Genomic DNA, 18,856 nt, shown 5'->3' on the forward strand with positions numbered 1-18,856 from the left:
ATCTTCTTTCAGCAGTTTATTCAGGCTCTTGATATTTTTCTAATAATTCTTCTAATCTCCGGAATAATAATTGGATGCCCCTCCCAGCCTTAATAAAGCACCTCGAACCCCAATGCGAAGCTGCCACGTGGACCCTTTCCACAGGGTGCTAGAAAATAGCCCGCCAACTCTCTCTGATAAGGAGTTGACAATGAGCCAACTCTCTCTGATATAGAGTTGTCCTTCACAGACCACAGCGGAGCCAACGCCATCATGTAATGGCGACCACAGTCCGCAGGAACTGCTCACCACAGCTCCCCCTTTTTGTTTCACTAAGACAATACAGGCGAGAGTAGAGGTCCTATCCCACTGTGCAAAAGTGGCTGCATAGTATGGTCCAGCCCTAGGGGGCGCCTTCCCCAGATCTGACACCATATCAACCGACGCCTTTTTTCGTGGGGCGGGGCGGAGACACGTCAAACCCGCATGCAATAGGACATGCTCCCCTTGAGGTCCCTCTTCTCAATGGATCACTCAAGTGCAGTGCCTTGCCTCGCATCCTGTATCGTGACGATGGTGAGTAAGAGGGAATAGCTGAGGTTGAACTGTGGCTGTCTAGAAGTACAACTACAAACAAGTTGGCAGCACCCTGAAAGAAAGGCACGGACTTTAAAGTGACAGATAAAGACCAGTGTGGAAACCCTTCTGCATGCAATGGCAACAAGACCTGCAGAGTGCAAGGGCTTTCCAGCACTAAAAGAAAGACAAAAGAAGGACATGTCGAACCCAGTGCAATGTTAGAATAACTTGGGGTGCAACGACCATGTCAAAGGCACTAGTGTAGAAACCCATCTGCGTGCAATGGTAGCAAGACCGGCAGAGTGCAAGGGCTTTCTGACACTAAGAGAATAACAAGGAAAGACATGTCAATCCCAGTGCAATGTTATAATAACTTGGGGTGCAATGACCATGTCAAAGATTTACTGTTTAAGATGCGCAAGCCAGACTTGAGGTGAATTGCCAGTTTCTAAAGCAGCAAGAGCTTGTATGATCATAGCCTTATCTTGAGCACTACGAGCTTTAAGGCGACAGAGAAACCACAAACAGAGGAACATCCCAAAACAACACAGTGCACCAAAAATGCCTACTCCCACCCACTCCTTAAAAAAGGAAAAGGCAGAAGATATCCAATTGGTGAATTGACCAGAGTCACGGGATCGACACGGGTACTATTCAAGACAGCTATCTGGGTTAGTTGAGACTGGATCATGTCTTCCGCTTCCATGGACCAATTCCCGGCCAGATATCAACCAATGATGTGGGAAGCATTCCTGGAATCATTAAATCTGACAGAGGTTATACATAAATGTGCACGTTGGTCAATGCAGCCTAAAAGTACTAGGTCAGCCAATTCCTCTACCTGAGCTTGAAGAAAATCTATTCTTTGGTTGGCAGCTAAAATCCCTGACAAAATGTGTTGATTAATCGCATTTTGCGATTCAAGTATAGTGGACGTTTGTTGAACAACTTGATTAATGGTGGCAGCAGTTTGTACGTGACTGGCCATGTCTACTCCGGCCATAACTGCTGCAGCAGCAGATGCCGCCACGGCTGTCACTATAGCTGCTGTGATTCCAAAATCTCTGTGGACTCTAAGTAGCTCCACAATAGGAAATTTATCTGGATCCGCAGTGACTGGGATTGGGACAAAAGTTGGAATTTTCATAATCACTGCTACAGTCCAAGAACCATTCCAACACTCAGATAAGAAACAGGTAATATTAGAACAATCCAGCATCCCCGATGAGGTGTTATTAGCTAAAAGGAACAGGAACGGGGATTGGATACAGACCATTGCAGGAGGCAATGTGGCACTATGTAACAGAGAGTTGAACGAAACAGATGTAAGCCTATTACCTCGTTCACTCTACTTAGTAGTGCCAGAAACATTAGCCAGCCAACTTTTGGCTCCTAGTAATTGAGCCAATGCAGAAATATCGGCTGAAGCCCCCTTCTCATTGGAAATGAGCCATTGAAACCAGGACCAACCTGTTCCTGTAGAGGAGTTGGCATTGTTGTTAAAGTTATAAACATATCTCTTAAGAGGGGGGGAAAAAAAGAAACCTTTAGCAACTTGATGTTTCTCCCAAGAATGATCTTGACAAGGCATAAATGTTGGGGGAAAACCAAAATTAGGGTTAAAGTAAGGAGAGGCCTTGAAATGAGTGGCATAGCAAGTACTATTAGAAGAAGGAGGCATTGGGATTAGTACCTCGGAGATAATAGCTAAAGTAGTTATGTTTAAAACAGAGCTAGTTGCGGGGGTCCCTGAGCCTGATTGCTTCCCTGAAACTACTTGGCTCAATATAGCACTGAGAATGCTCCCTGAGACTCGACTGGACCGCAATGGGTCCTCCCAGTTAGTCAAATTTTTGGTCTTAAGGCTAATACAATTAGTGTTCCCAAGGCTGAAACAAAAAACTCCTGTGAGATTAACTTGAGACTGGTTAAAAATATTTTCCATGTCCCCTCTAGGAGAGGTACAAGGAGCAGACATCTCACATGAGGTAGAAAAAAGAGTGGGGAGGACACTAGAATTACTATGAACTGGCATTGGCATTGGCCATGCCCGTGCCACTGCCCACCACTGCATTGGTGCCATCTGTACCGTTGGTACCAGCATCAGAGCCAGAGCACTCATCAGAATGAAGCTCCTCATCATGAGACTGTTGTGGCACCTCCTGCTGCTGGTTAGTAGATCTCGAGACTCTTCTTGTCAGGCGTTCAAGGATCCACAGCGGCTCTGTGCGATCCTGGGGGAAAACACATACAGATCCTCGTGCCCATGTCAGCACGGGGTCAGGGCCGTTCCATTGGCCCGTAAGAACATCCTTCCACTTAACATAGCCAGTCACAGAGGGCTGAGGGGACACATGTCTATCGGCCGCAGAGCGGCCATGAATATCCAAATTCAAAAAATTAATGGTAAAAAGAGCTAAGGACAGGCGTTCCTTAGGAGTGTGGTCAACTCCTATTCCCCCTTTTTGTTTTTCTAAGGTTTCTTTTAAGGTGTGGTGAGCACGTTCAACAATGCCTTGCCCTTGAGGATTGTAAGGCAACCCATGAGCAAGGTGTACTCCCATAGTAGAACAAAAAGATGTAAACTGTCTGCCAGTATAAGCAGGTCCATTCTCAGTCTTAAGGGATGCAGGTGCACCCCATGCTGCCCATGCCTCTAAGCAATGAGTAATGACATTACGTGCCTTTTCTCCCGATAAAGCAGAAGCATGAATAATTCCAGAGTATGTGTCAATAGAAACATGTACACATTTGAGGTTACCAAAGTCAGGCATGTGAGTTACGTCCATTTGCCAGACAAACAATGGCTTCAATCCTCGTGGGTTTACACCATAAGTAGGAGGATGAAGAAATGTGACACAATGGGGACATTGTAATACTATCTGACGAGCATCTGCTCTTGAGATGGAAAAACGTCTGCGCAGTGTCATAGCATTGACATGAAAGTTGTGATGAAACAATTTAGCTTTTTCTAAGGAGGAGGCCAAGCATACCAACTGGCTTCTAGTTGCCAAGTCAGCACAGGCATTACCCTGTGGTAACGGGCCAGGAAGAGAGGCGTGAGCCCGAATGTGCATTGGATAGAAAGGGGCAGTACGGCTACGGATAAGCTGTTGAAGCTGATTAAAGTAAGCAGACACATTATGGGTGTCACTAATAGCTCTTACAGCCTCCAGAATTTTGAGCGCCTGTACCACATAGATGGAGTCCGAAATGAGATTGAAAGGAAAAGAACACTGTTTAAAAACTTCAATGACAATTTGTAGTTCTACCCATTATGGATTTCCAGGAGCAAATTGATGCTGGAAAGGGGGAGAGTCATTAATCACATAAGCTCCCATTCCAGACTTAGAGCCATCAGTAAAAATGTTAACAGCCCCCAGAATTGGAGTGGGTGAAGTTACTTTAGGAAAAATGATAGGATGTAAATGGAGTAATGGATGAGAAGGGTAATGATTATCAATATCCCCTTGAAACGAGCAACATAGAATGGCCCAGTTGTCTAAAGTAGCACACAAAACATTAATTTGAACTTTAGAATAGGGTATGATAAGAGAAGAAGGTGCTTGTCCGAAAAATTGAATGCTCTGTTGAATCCCTCTAAGTGCTAACGCTGCAACAGCATCAGGATAGTATTCTAAAGATTTTCCTGGGGATACATGTGGGTGGATCCATAGTAAAGGCCCATCTTGCCACAGTACTCCAGTAGGCTGCCGCATAGTGGCAAGCACACATAACTGGAAAGGTTTATCACTCTGGAGCCTGCATAGAGTAGCATGTTGTATAGCTTCTTCTACTTTTATAAGGGCCGCTCTGGCCTCTTTAGTGAGGGTACGAGGGGAAGTAAGATCTGGATCACCCTTAAGAATAGCATACAAAGGCTGGAGCACGATATTAGGAATATGTAAATAACCTCTTATCCAATTAATATCTCCCAACAGTTTTTGAAAATCATTTAGAGTTTGGAGATCTTGAGTTCTTATAGTAACTTTTTGTGGTTTTTAACATGTCATATCCAATCGTTGCTCCCAAATACTGAATAGAATCCCCTGTTTGAACCTTTTCAGGTGCAATATGTAATCCATATTGAGCTAACAACTTCACCAGGTCTTTATAGGCCTCATTAACTGACTGTTGTAATTTGGCTGCCAATAATACATCATCCATATAATGAATAATCTTGATGGAAAGATATTTTTGTCTGAGAGGTGTGAGTGCCTTCCCTACATACATCTGACAAATCGTAGGACTGTTAGACATTCCCTGTGGTAAAACAACCCACTCAAACCTTTGATCTGGTTCCTCGTGATTACACGAGGGAAGGGTGAAGGCAAAACGCTGTGAGTCTTTAGGATGCAAAGGAATAGAAAAGAAACAGTCCTTAATGTCAATAGCAATGATATGTCAGCCATGAGGAACAGAGGAAAGCAGCGGCAGCCCTCTTTGAATGGGCCCCATAAGTTGCATTTGAGCATTAACTGCTCGTAAATCATGCAGTTGGCGCCACTTCCCTGATTTGTTCTTAATGACAAATATGGGAGTATTCCATGGAGAAGTAGAATGTTGAATGTGGCCCAAGTCAAGTTGTTCTTTAACTAGGTCATGGGCTGCTGCCAGTTTGGCTGAGGGAAGGGGCTACTGAGGCACCCAAACAGGCTCCTAGGTGAGCCAAGTTATGGGTATGATTTTGGGCGGCCTGCTCTGCTGCGCCCTCTAGCACAAATGCTCTCCAGTCCAAATATTTGCCTGTGGAGACGCAAGCCCGAACGAGGCTAGCCCAATCAGAGGGAGTCATGCAGTATCTGGACAGATTCTCTACCTGAGTTAGTGTAAAAGCGGCATCAACCCCATAAGTGCGCACAGACTCTGCCAGGGTTTTTACAATTTTGAAATCCAAAAGCTCATGAAATCTTCCCCTATTATCATCCTGAAAAACTGGATAAGCAAGACCCATCTCAGCATTAACAGCCCTCCATGTTTGGGCGTGGAAACTTCGTCCCGAAACACCCCCGCCATACGGAGGCGGATCGGGAGGCTGTCCTTTCTTGAGCCCTTGCTTATCTCTGTTCCCTGTACCTAAACTCCCTAGCTGCCAAGACAGCGTCTCCAGCTCCTCCTCTTCATTATCTTCTACCTCTGACCCACTTTCGCATGGGGGTGTGCGCAGCACACTGAGATCTGGATACAGTCTCCTCCCGTTCTCCACGCCCCGCACATTCTCCTCTTCCTGAGACACTTCGCTCTCTGTTGTTTCTGATTTTTCCTCATGTAATTGTTCTAAAACTTCTTGCCCTTTAACAAGTGCTTCCTGGCATCTGCCATCTGTAAGGCAACTACGGACCATCTTCCAGAGGGGTATCACCCCACCCTCTAGCATGCCTTGCTCACGAGCAGAATCAAGGTCTTTGCCTAATTTATCCCAGCTGGGTGTAGTGAGGCTGCCCGAAAATGCAAACCACGGTGCAGCTGTATCTACCCTCTGTAAAAATCTCTCTAAGGTACTGCGTTTCACCTCCAGTCCCTTGGAACATAAAAGGCCACCTAGGGCCAAAAGAAGTGGACTTGAAGTAACGGCACCCATGATGCAACACAAGAAAACACAGAAAACGAAAGTGAAAGTACACAAAAACAAAACGAAAATACACAGAAAACAAAAACAAAAATACAGAGTGCAATTGCTATGAGATGTAACGCCCTCTATTTACAGAGGAGCAGGTACCTTTTAACACTCCCTCTTTATGTATAGAGGAGCCTCCGCTTTTTAACAGCGGGTCCCACCTTACCTGGGACTTACCGGCGCGCCTCCCTGACTGCTGAAAGTTCTGGTTCCTGGGTTTTTCTTTTTTTCTCCCGGGTTTCGGCACCACTTGTCACGACTCCCTTGCCCGCAAGGAAGACGCGACTCAGGAATCTTCTTTCAGCAGTTTATTCAGGCCCTTGATATTTTTCTAATAATTCTTCTAATCTCCAGAATAATAATTGGATGCCCCTCCCAGCCTTAATAAAGCACCTCGAACCCCAATGCGAAGCTGCCACGTGGACCCTTCCCACAGGGTGCTAGAAAATAGCCCGCCAACTCTCTCTGATAAGGAGTTGACAATACGCCAACTCTCTCTGATATAGAGTTGTCCTTCACAGACCACAGCGGAGCCAGCGCCATCATGTAATGGCGACCACAGTCTGCAGGAACAGCTCACCACAGGTGAGCATAGGTGATTAACAACTTTCTGCATGTCAAGTCAGTAGGGAATCACTAGACCTTGACAAGAGCCTCATGAGTGTATTTGTATGGTCAGGAGTCCTGGCCACACTCCCAGAGGCTCCCATAAACTCATAGTGAGTGTGGAGAAGAGGCCATGCTGGCAGGTTTGAGCATCCTCTATTACCCTTCCCCTAAATCTATTGTATGATTCAGGGCAAGCCTCTTAATTCCACACCTGAATTCAAGGACATGGCAATTTACTTAGTTCATGCAAAATGATGGGAATTGTGTCTGATTGGTGATACTTTTGGGCTCTAATTTATCACTTCAGCCCCAGGCCTCACTATCTATAAATCAGTTACAGATATGCCAGTCAGGCCTCCTCTCCCAGGTATATTCCAGTGCACTCTGTGCATCCATCCCCCTGAGAGAGGGGACCTCCAAGCAGTTCAGAATTTTGTCTCAATCACTGCCTCAAGCATCCAATTCAGGATGCTCAGAGTCCAAGTGCCACAGTCACAGTACAGAATGAGTGTTTCCAGTGTGTAGCTCTTCAGATGCTCTGCAAGGCCTCAGGCCCTGCCCCCTCAAGTCTCCTATGGGCTTGGGGTTCAGGTAAATAATTGTTATACAGTACTGTTTAGGGAATAATAACAAGGGGAAAAGTCATCATGTGTACAATACAAATTATGCTTTCTTAATATTTGATTTGAGATTAGTTGAATCCACTGATGAGGATGGCAGATAAAGGTTAACAATATATAGTATGTAAACCAAAGCACATTATACAAAAGGGACTGCTAAGTATTTAAAACAAATAAAAGTCTCTATTCCTAATGGTTCTGTTATGACCCTCAGAGCAAGTTCCTTGCTACTGGTGGGATAATAAATGCATTTCCAAGGTCCTCTTGGCAATGCTTTATTTCTTGCAGTTGTGATTAGTTTACCATTGGTTTCACTAATGACCATGAGGTCATTTAGTCAATTGGCATATGAATTTCTCTTGAAAGAAGCACAACCCTTCATGAATCTGCTTGTTCCCATTACAGTCTGTAGTTTCTTGGCAGAAATCTTCCTAAGCTGCAAGGCCCTTCTAAATAGAAAATGTCATTGGAAAGTCCTGTAAAGAGGCATCCACAGTTGGGACCAAAACTCTCTACTTAGAGAGAATAATTGACAGAGGACCCCTTCAGACCTTCTGCATGCATGATGCTCCTCTTCACTGTGAACCCTAGGATCCAACAGGGACTTGGACTGTCAAGGGCCAGGGAGGTACCCCTACCACTTGCTCACTAACAATGAGTTAGACAAAGATGCCTCTTCTCCTTGATATACACACACAGGATCCAACACTTTCTTGCCCACCGAAGGTGCCTATACTACAGGACTCCTGGAGCTGCCCAGGGTCCCAGAAAACGATGCTTTAAAGGAAATATCTTAAACTTTATACATTTTTGGAGCCTCTAAATTAAAAAATAAAACACTTGATATTCCCAAATCAAGGTATGATGTATTTTCTTTCTTTTACCTTGGCCAAGGAAAGAAGTAAAAATATTTAAAATAAAAAAAAAGTTAAAACCTTCATACTTATTTTATTACTTTGCTTTCTTAAAAGTAAGTAAAGTTTCATAGAAAATTTAAGAAGTATATAATCTCAGAATTGAAGACAGCACTTTTAATTGGACACATTTTAATTAAGACAAATCTATCACAACATTCTTGCTGCTCTCATTCCCCACACACCTGGATGCACACTGATCTTGGCTTCTTTCTAGGCCAACTGGTAGAAAAATGCAAAATAAACCAATTTTATTCACAGTGTTGACAAGACACATGGAAGCTCTATCATATCCTTTTGGTATGACTGACATTAGCTGGCATGGTCTAATGTAAAAAGATAGGAAGCAATGTGTGTTTAAGCTTCTACTCATGTCTCCAAACTGGTCACATATTTAAAATATTAAATCACCTTCAAAATGTGACTATAAACATGAGAATGGCCTCATGGAATAATTAAATAAGTATTTTACCTTCAAGGAGTGACATCACACTAGTTTTGTTTTCTAGGTTATGTCACTTGGATTTATAATATTCTAAACATCCACTTTAGATTGTTAGATTTATAGTCTGTGTATGACAGGTGTACAACACCATTCATTATTATCAAGTAATCAACCACTTGACAAGTCTCAAAGAACCTGGGTGTGCTTGGGCTGTTTACTAACTGACTCATGCATGAGGTCATTTATTGTCACTTGCTGGGAAAACAATGGCAGAACTTCTCCAGCCATGTGACTCCACCATCATCCACAGGCCCCATTAGCATCACTGCTAAAAACACTGTGGTGGCCCTGAGATCCATGAGGAGCTCACCAGTGACAACCAAACTCTCCATACCTGCCTATTATGGTTGAGTTTTGTGCTCCCAAATTCATATGTGGTCTCAATTGCCAGTACTTTGGAATGTAATATTATTTGGCAATAAGACATTTTAAAAAATAATGTCCTTATGATTGTCTATAATCCATTCTGAGTGGCGATCATTAAAAAGAAGAAAGTAGCCTGGGTAAAAAAGTGGAGTGCCAAACAAGACTACTATAACCAGTAGAATTAGTTTTCAAGAAAAAAAGAAGAGATAAAGACCTCAGATAAGAATAAATTAAGGGAAGGCATGACCATTAGACCAGTATCACTGAAGATACTTGTTATGGTTTATATCCAGCATGTCCCCCAAAAGACTCAAACTCTGATGGCTTGACACCCAATGCAGTATTATTCAGAAAAGGGGCTTTTAGAAAGTGATTGAATCATGAGGACTCTGACCTCATTACTGGATTAATCCACTGATGGCTTTATAATATGAATAAATTACTAGGATGTGTTAAAAACTGTAGATAGTAGTATCTAGTTAAAGGGGGTAGGCCCTTGGGGACTATAATCTTGTTACCAGACCCTAACTGTCCCTCTCTCTGATTCCCAGATTCCAGGAGGTGAGTAACATTTCTCTGCCAAAAGAACATGATGTCCTGCCTCACCTTAGGCACAAAGAAATGGAGCTGGCCAATCACTGAAAAAAAAATTCTCTAACCATGAGGCAAAATAAGAGTTTTTCTCAGGTATTTTATCACAGAAATGAAAATGTAAGATAATACAAAGGAAATACTATACCCAGAAAAGGAAAAGCAAATCATCAGCAAATGTGAAAAAGTAAATCCCAATAGAGGAGGAGACATGTAAGTGAGAAAATAGTAAAGAATCGTAACATTATCAATACAGCAACTATTAAAATTCTAAGGTGAATAAGACAGGAAGTAAAAACACAGAATGTTCAAAACCACCAGAATAAAAAAAGGAAGATGACAGGAAGGAATAAGTATATACCTTTTAATAATCACACTGAATGCAAATATTTTTAATTTTACATATAAAAGATGCAGATTGGCTTAATGAATTAAAAATAAAACCAAATGATATGCTGCCTACAAGAAACTTAACTCATGTGCAGAGATTTACACACAATGATAATGAAGGAATGGAAAATGCACCAAGCAAAGGTCATACAAAAGCAAAAAAAAGTAGCTATATTTATAAGTGACAAGACAGAATTTAAAGACAAAATTGGAAGAGAAAAGAAAGTCACTATGTATTGACAAGGGAATAATTCATCCTAAAGATATAATTCTTATAAATAAATAAGCAATAAATATTGGTGCTCCCAATTTTATAAAACAATCATTATTAGAGATAAATGGAAAGATAGGCCACAATAAATATATCATCAAGACCAAAAGAGAAAAATCAACAAAGAAACACCAAGTTTACATTATACTATAGATCAAAAGGATTTAACAAACATCTAAAATATAATCCATCCAACAGTTGTAAAATACACCTTATTTTCTTCAATCACAAAAAAGGGTTTCCCAAATACACCAAATATTAGGCATTGGAGCAAGCCCTTCCAACTTTATGTATATATATATATATATATATATATATATATATATATATATATATATATACACACACACACACACACACACACACACACACACACATATATTTTAGTTGGACACAATATCATCTTTATTTTATTTATTTATTTTTATGTGGTGCAGAGGAGGAAACCCAGGGCCTAGAACCTGCTAGGCAAGCACTCTACTGCTAAGCCACAACCCTAGTCCTCCAATTTTTTTAATGAAATAATTTCTTGTATTTTATCTGATCACCATGAAAAGAAACTAGAAATAACAGCAGAATTACAAATCACATGGAGACTAAGCATCATAGTACTAAAAGAACAGTAGGGGACTAGGGATATAGCTTAGTTGCTAGAGTATCTGTGTTGCATGCACAAGGTCCTGTGTTCAATCCCCAGCACCACAAAAACAAAACAAACAAAAACAACAAAAATAAATCTAAAGTGAAATTTTACAATTCCTTGAATCAAATGAAACAGAACCACAAAATAACAGAACAGGGTAAGCAGTTCTAAGATGAAAGTTTACAGCAATGAATGTGTATATAAAAAAAAAAGGAACTCAAATCAATATCACAATTTATCATAGTATTGCAAAATTTCACAAAAACAAGAACAAACCAAATCCAAAATCATGGAAGGAAAAAACCAGTAAAGTTCAGAGAAGAAATAAATGAATTAGATATTAGATTAATATAAAATAAATGAATTTTATATTAGATATAAAATAAAAATACAAAGCATAAATGAAACAAAGAGTTGGTTCTTTGAAGCAATAATATTGACAAATGCTTAAACTGACAAAAAGAAAAAAAGGGAAGCCCCCCCAAAATAATGAAATTAAACTTATAAAAGGAGTCTGAACAAATGATACAGTGAAATTAAAAGGACCATTAGGAAAAATTTTGAAAAAGTTATGCTTAATAAATTAGAAAATTAAAGTAGGAAGTCAAATTATTTTTGTTTGCTGCTGATATGATTATATACCTAGAACATTGGGGGAAAATCCATCAAAATACTTTTAGAACTGATAAATTCTGCATAAAACTCAAATTTCTGTTATGCTCAACACAAGCATGCAAAAATCAGTCGTGTTAGTATACACTAATAATGAGTTATCTGAGAAAGAACTTAGGAAAGTAAACTTATTCCCAACAAAGTATATAAGTAGAAGGAGGAGGGGAAAAGGAAGGAGAAGGAAAAGAAGGAGAAAGAAAAGAAGAAGAAATACCTCAGAATAAACCTATCAGTATGTGAAAGGTTGCTACAGTGCAAATTACAAAATACTGAAGAAAGATATTGAAGAACACACTAGAAGTTGGAAACAACTACTATGTTCATGAATCAGGAGTATCATAATTCATAAAATGGTCATAGTACCCAAAGCAATCTACAATCCACAGCAATCTCCAACAAAATAACAATGACATTCTTTGTAAAACTAGAAAAACCAATTCTAAAATTCATACGTAAGCAAAAAAAAAAGATCCAGAAGAGTTAAAGCAATTTTGAGCAAAAAGAGTAATGCTAAAAGCACCACAATACCTGATTTCAAATTATACTTGATAGTCATAGTAACAGAAACAGTATAGTATCGGCATAAAAAAAGGCAGGTAGAGCAATGTAACAGGACAGAGAACCCAGAAATAAATACACACTGGAACCAGTTATCAACAATGGTACCCAAATACTGGAGAAAGAACAGCTTCTTCAACAAATGGTGCTGGGAAAACTGGACATACACATGTAGAAAATGGAAACAAGATCCCCATATCTCACTCTGTACAAAAATCTAGTCAGGATTAAAGACCTTAATGTAAAACAGGATCCTTTGAAACTACTAGAGAGAATATAGGGGAAACAATTCACTGTGGTATAAGCCCCCAGTTTGTGGTATTTTATGATGGCCACCCAAGGAAACTAGTACACTGCTCTTATTGAAAATGAGTCAAGGCTAACATACAAAGTAACACTCATTTGCCACTTTAGCTTGTTAGTTCTGAAATACCTTTTCTGTCATTTTATTCTGATCGAGGAAGGAAGGCTTTTCTCCAGGACAGAAGTATTGAATTAATAGTTAAGTTACTGGTGAAAGCTTAGTCTTCAGCTGTCATTGGCACAATGAAGGACCATGTGTTAATAACAAGCCTAGGCAGAAGATTAGATTTAGATGCTAAAATCAATCTTTTAAATGGAGATCATGGTTTGGAGAAAGAGAGTGTATTCTGACCTATTGCATATTGTCTGCACCACCAGTTACCTCCAGCAGGTGTCATTGCACACACTGTGTAATCTCTGGCATAAAAGAGTGGCCAGAGAAGACTCTCCAGATGCTTGCAGCTGGATGCCAGGAATAGACTCAAGAAAGTTGGAAAAATCATTTAACTTGCTTTGTCAGATTCAGCCATCACAAATGAAGAAAAACATTGGGGCTCAGCACATTCTTACCGACTCATTAGTAGACAAGAGCTGGTGGCAGGGACTGGGAATTAGAAACTTGCATACAGTTTGAAAAGATTCTCTTTTTTTTAGGAAAATGCCAAGGGCTATCTGGATTACCAAGTTTATATTCCTTTTATTATTATTATTACTATTTTTTTTCATTTATAAACATACAGATACTAGTTGATTAAGACTTTATATTCAAATTCTGTAAGGCTTCATATAAAGTGGTTTGATACTAGGAAAACATGTAACCTGATACCATGCAGTGTGTTCACAATGTGTAACATAAAAATGCAAGTGTCATTAAAAAGCATAGTAGAGAGAAAATATAACATTAATATAAGGCCATCACAGTATACTGCCACCATGTTGATAGTGTGCAGAATAAAGCTGAGACTGTTTGAAAAGAGCCATTCAGTGAGATTTTCTTTGTTATAAAGCCCTTATATGTGGAAATGTTCCATTGTAAACAATGCCTTAGAGATCTTTAGTCATGTAACTTTGGTCATAATTAAAACTACATTCACTTTAAATCTCTTTACCTGTGCACAGCATCCAGAATATGAAGAAAAGTAAAAGTCATCATGGGGGTAGAAAAACAAACAGCAATAATGAAATAATGAACACAGAAAAACATATAAAAAATAAAAATCAGAAATTAGTCCACTTCCTGTCTCTTCAAATTGAAAAGAAAAACTGAAGGCATTCCCTCTAAAATCTGGAACAAGACAGGAATGCCCTCTATCACCACTTCTATTCAATTTAGTTTTTGAAATCCTAGCCAGAGCAATTAGACCGACAAAAGAAATTAAAGGCATAAAAATAGGAAAAGAAGAACTTAAATTATCACTATATTCAGATGACATGATAATATATTTAACAGACCCAAAAGGGTCTACAAAGAAACTGCTAGAGTTAATAAATGAATTCAGCAAAGTGGCAGGATATAAAATCAACATGCATAAATCAAAGGCATTCCTGTATATCAGCAACAAAACTTCTGAAATGGAAATGAGGAAAAACACTCCATTCACAATATCCTCAAAGAAAATAAGATACTTGGGAATCAACCTAACAAAAGAGGTGAAAGATTTATACAATGAAAACTACATAACCCTAAAGAGAGAGATAGAAGAAGATCTTAGAAGATGGAAAAATGTACCCTGTTCATGGATAGGCAGAACTAACATCATCAAAATGGCGATATTACCCAAAGTTCTCTACAGGTTTAATGTGATGCCAATTAAAATCCCAATGGCATTTCTTGTAGAAATAGATAAAGCAATCATGAAATTCATATGGAAAAACAAAAGACCCAGAATAGCAAAAGCAATTCTAAGCAGGAAGTGTGAATCTGGAGGTATAGCAATACCAGAGTTCAAACTGTACTACAAAGCAATTGTAACAAAAACAGCATGGTACTGGTACCAAACGAGGCAGGTGGACCAATGGTACAGAATAGAGGACACAGAAACCAATCCACAAAAGTACAACTTTCTTATATTTTATAAAGGGGCTAAAAGCATGCAATGGAGGAAGGATAGCATCTTCAACAAATGGTGCTGGGAAAATTGGAAATCCATATGCAACAAAATGAAACTGAATCCCTTTCTCTTGCCATGCACAAAAGTTAACTCAGAATGGATCAAGGACCTAGATATCAAATCAGAGACACTGCATCTGATAGAAGGAAAAGTTGGCTATGATGTACATACTGTGGGATCGGGATCCAAATTCCTTAATAGGACACCCATAGCCAAAGAGTTAATAACAAGAATCAACAAATGGGACTTACTTAAACTAAAAAGATTTTCTCAGAAAGAGAAACAATAAGAGAGGTAAATAGAGAGCCTACATCCTGGGAACAAATGTTTATCCCTTACACTTCAGATAGAGCCCTAATATCCAGAATATACAAAGAACTCAAAAAATTAAAAAATAAGATAACAAATAACCCAATCAACAAATGGGCCAAGGACCTGAACAGACAATTCACAGAGGAGGACATACAATCAATCAACAAGTAGATAAAAAAATGCTCACTATCTCTAGCAGTCAGAGAAATGCACATCAAAACCACCCTAAGATACCATCTCACTCCAGTAAGGTTGGCAGCCATTATGAAGTCAAACAACAATAAGTGTTGGCGAGGATGTGGGGAAAAGGGTACACTTGTACACTGCTGGTGGGACTGCAAATTGGTGCAGCCAATTTGGAAAGCAGTATTGAGATTCCTGGAAAAGCTGGGAATGGATCCACCATTTGACCCAGCTATCACCCTTCACGGACTATTCCCTGAGGATCTTAAAAGAGCATACTATAGGGATACTGCCACATCAATGATCATAGCGACACAATTCACAATAGCTAGACTGTGGAACCAACCTAGATGCCCTTCAATAGATGACTGGATAAAAAAAAAGTGGCATCTATACACAATGGAGTATTACGCAGCACTAAAAATGACAAAATCATGGAATTTGCAGGAAAATGGATGGCATTAGAAAAGATTATGCTAAGCAAAGTTAGCCAATCCTTAAAAAACAAATGCCAAATGTCTTATTTGATATAAAGAGAGCAACTAAGAACAGAACAGGGAGGAAGAGCATGAGGAAAAGATTAACATTAAACAGAGACGAGTGGGGGGAGAGAAAGGGAGAGAAGGGAAAGCATATGGAAATGGTAGGAGACCCTCAATGTTACACAAAATTACATATACAAGATTGTGAGGGGAAAGGGGGGGAAACAACGGAGAGAATTGAACAACAGAAGATGAGGTAGAGAGGGAAGATGGGAGGGGAGGGGAGTGGGGATAGTAGGGGATAGGAAAGGCAGCAGAATACAACAGTCACTAATATGGCATTATGTAAAAATTGCGAATGTGTAACTGATGTGATTCTGCAATTTGTATTTGGGGTAAAAATGGGAGTTCATAACTCACTTGAATCAAATGTATGAAATATGATATGTCATGAGCTTTGTTATGTTTTGAACAACCAATAAAAATAAAAATAAAAAAAAAGCCTAAGTATTAAATATCAGAGAAATTTAAATAGCCAGAAATATTTTGAAAAATCTCACAGAGTTGCTTTTTGCTTTTTTGGGTAATGATTTCCTTATCTATAAAATTTGATCATATAAAAAAAAACAAATTGAAAACTTAAGAAATTTCATTACGATATAAGAAATGGACTGTCAGATTGGTAAAACCTATTTTACTATTATCAATACATTAGGAGATTTGATATCTAAGAGAGACAAACTGATACCTGAATTTTCCTTGCAGCCATTAATTTATTTGGATTTGTTTGGGGCTGCAGCAGATAATTGCCCAATCTTCTTTCTTAGTTGATGCTTATGTTCAATCCCAGAAAAACTTCCTTCAAAGTGCAGTTCTATGGACAAACTTGATCCACAGTAACTTGCCTGATTTTAGTGACTTCAGTTATATCTCCATTCACTTGTCTCAGGGTTTCTACATGTATGGTATATTATGATATTAGTGGCTTTTTTAGTCACATTCTATTTGATCATAATGATATTTGTCCTTTTTGGGGGACAGTATGAAACATAGATTTTGTTTTCACAGGTTTGATACATAAAGCGATAATAAATTCATGTTAGTGTCATATTCTATCCTTTTGAGAAGTGGGCGATGGAACTATAAAGGGACCTATTCCCCTAATCTTATTTGATTTTTAGAACAATTATTAATATGAGCAAATAATTACTTCTCTAGGCCTCTGAGAGGCTCTTTCTAGCTCATTTAACAGAGATGTATTCATCAGTCACTATGTGTCACACCTAAGATAGTGTTGTGTTGTCCCCTGTAGTAGGACACAACATTAGAAACAGAAATAACATTTAAACTCATCCAAGAAAGCTCATTTATATTATTGCTTTCATGGGGGAAGAAAACTACAATTATCTAAGCAATTCTGAGCTAAGGACATCTCCTCAATTGATTAGAGTAAGACCAAACCACTGAGGTTGCTGCCTAGCTGTGTTTACATTTGTGTCTTATTTCTACCAAGATGTACCAAGATGTATCAGACTTATTCAGTATCTAAACAATTTTACTGGTGTCAATTTTAAGATGAAAAACCCATGCATATGTAAAAAACAGGCAAAGGACTCATTTTAGAGGCAAACAGGAAGTATAAGGGAAGGCTACAGGAGGCCTAGTTTCCACTTATCTGCACCCTGCAGATTTCTTAAGACCCTTTATCTAATGCTAATGGCTGTATCAGGTTAAAGAATCAACTTCAGACTCTTAGGTTTTGTTAGAGAAGTTTGTCTCAAAATTCCAAATGTTTGGGTGTACTTGTGTCACTTTCTTTTGTTTTCTGTTTCTTAATGCTTCCTTGCTGCATTCTTTGTTTTCTGTGAATTTGGTGGTACAAACATTAATATAGCAAGGTAGCATGATTCTTTAGGAGGTCATTTCTTGCCCTACTTTCTAGGCATTAAATTAAAAATTCCATTTGTTGAAATAATGGAAGGTATACAAACACATTTGTCTGACTTGAGAAAAAAAAATTTTTTGGATCAGACATTTAGAAATGTAATTTCTAGAGAGTAAGATATGCACATGTATATTTTTAATAAACATTCCTTGATTGACCTCCAAAGGAACAACGTATAATAGTTTCTTTATCTCTATTAACCAGTGAAAGTGTTGATATTATTGAAGGTTAAAAATATCAATTTTTAATAATAATTTCATCTCATGCAATTTAGCTTGATTTTCCTGATTAGTAAGTAATTGAAAACATTACTTTGGGATGATTAAACATATTTGTCATATGCTGATTGAGTGCTTAAGTTAAAGTTCACATACCTGATCAGTGTGGGAAGAGCCAGCAGGCAACATTGACATGAAGGTTTAGAAACTAAAGGCTGTCATAAACCAGCCCAAGATGAGGACAATAGCCCTAATAAAGCAAAAGATCTTGAGGATACAACCTACAGGGGTTTTCTTCTGGAATAAAAGCTGGTTTCATGCAGTGTTACTTTTTATGGAAAAAGGAAGTTATCTACAAATTCACTCTAGTTCTGTTGGATATATAATTAATTTTATATAATTAAATTATTAATTAGAATATGCTAGAAGGCCAAATCAGTTATTCAAATGCAACTTCACATTTAGGCTAAATGTTAAAGTGTAATTTTTTGTTTAGCATAACTGTTAATATTCATCTAATATTTCCATACAATTATAAATTCACTTACACATCAAGATCTTCCCCAAAATCATCAGCTGGAAGTGAGTACAGTATTCACTCCAAAATCTAATAATCCATTTCCGAATGCCAGTGACTTTTATTAAAACCTATGAAGAAAGTGATAGTGATAGTCCCAGTCCTAGCTTTGAGTTTTTAATAACTTGTCAGCCTATGAATCCTCAAATACACCATAAACATACCAGGTGTGAAATCAAACCCATGGTCCCACACCTGGTCCCTTGGATGTAGGGTATTATTATCTCACCAGTTGTTCAAGGAAGACCCAGTAGAATCCCTGACATCTTTGTTTCCCAATAGCCAGTCATTCTGGTTCTCTTCTAAGGCTGCTTCTAATCCAGCCATGTAAATATTTTTCCTCCAGCATCATCCAAATCCCAGTGACCTGTTTTTGACCTCAGTAGGAGACACCAGCATCCACCCTTGAAG

This window comes from Ictidomys tridecemlineatus, chromosome 4 (assembly GCF_052094955.1).
Source record: "Ictidomys tridecemlineatus isolate mIctTri1 chromosome 4, mIctTri1.hap1, whole genome shotgun sequence".
Taxonomy (NCBI): domain Eukaryota; kingdom Metazoa; phylum Chordata; class Mammalia; order Rodentia; family Sciuridae; genus Ictidomys; species Ictidomys tridecemlineatus.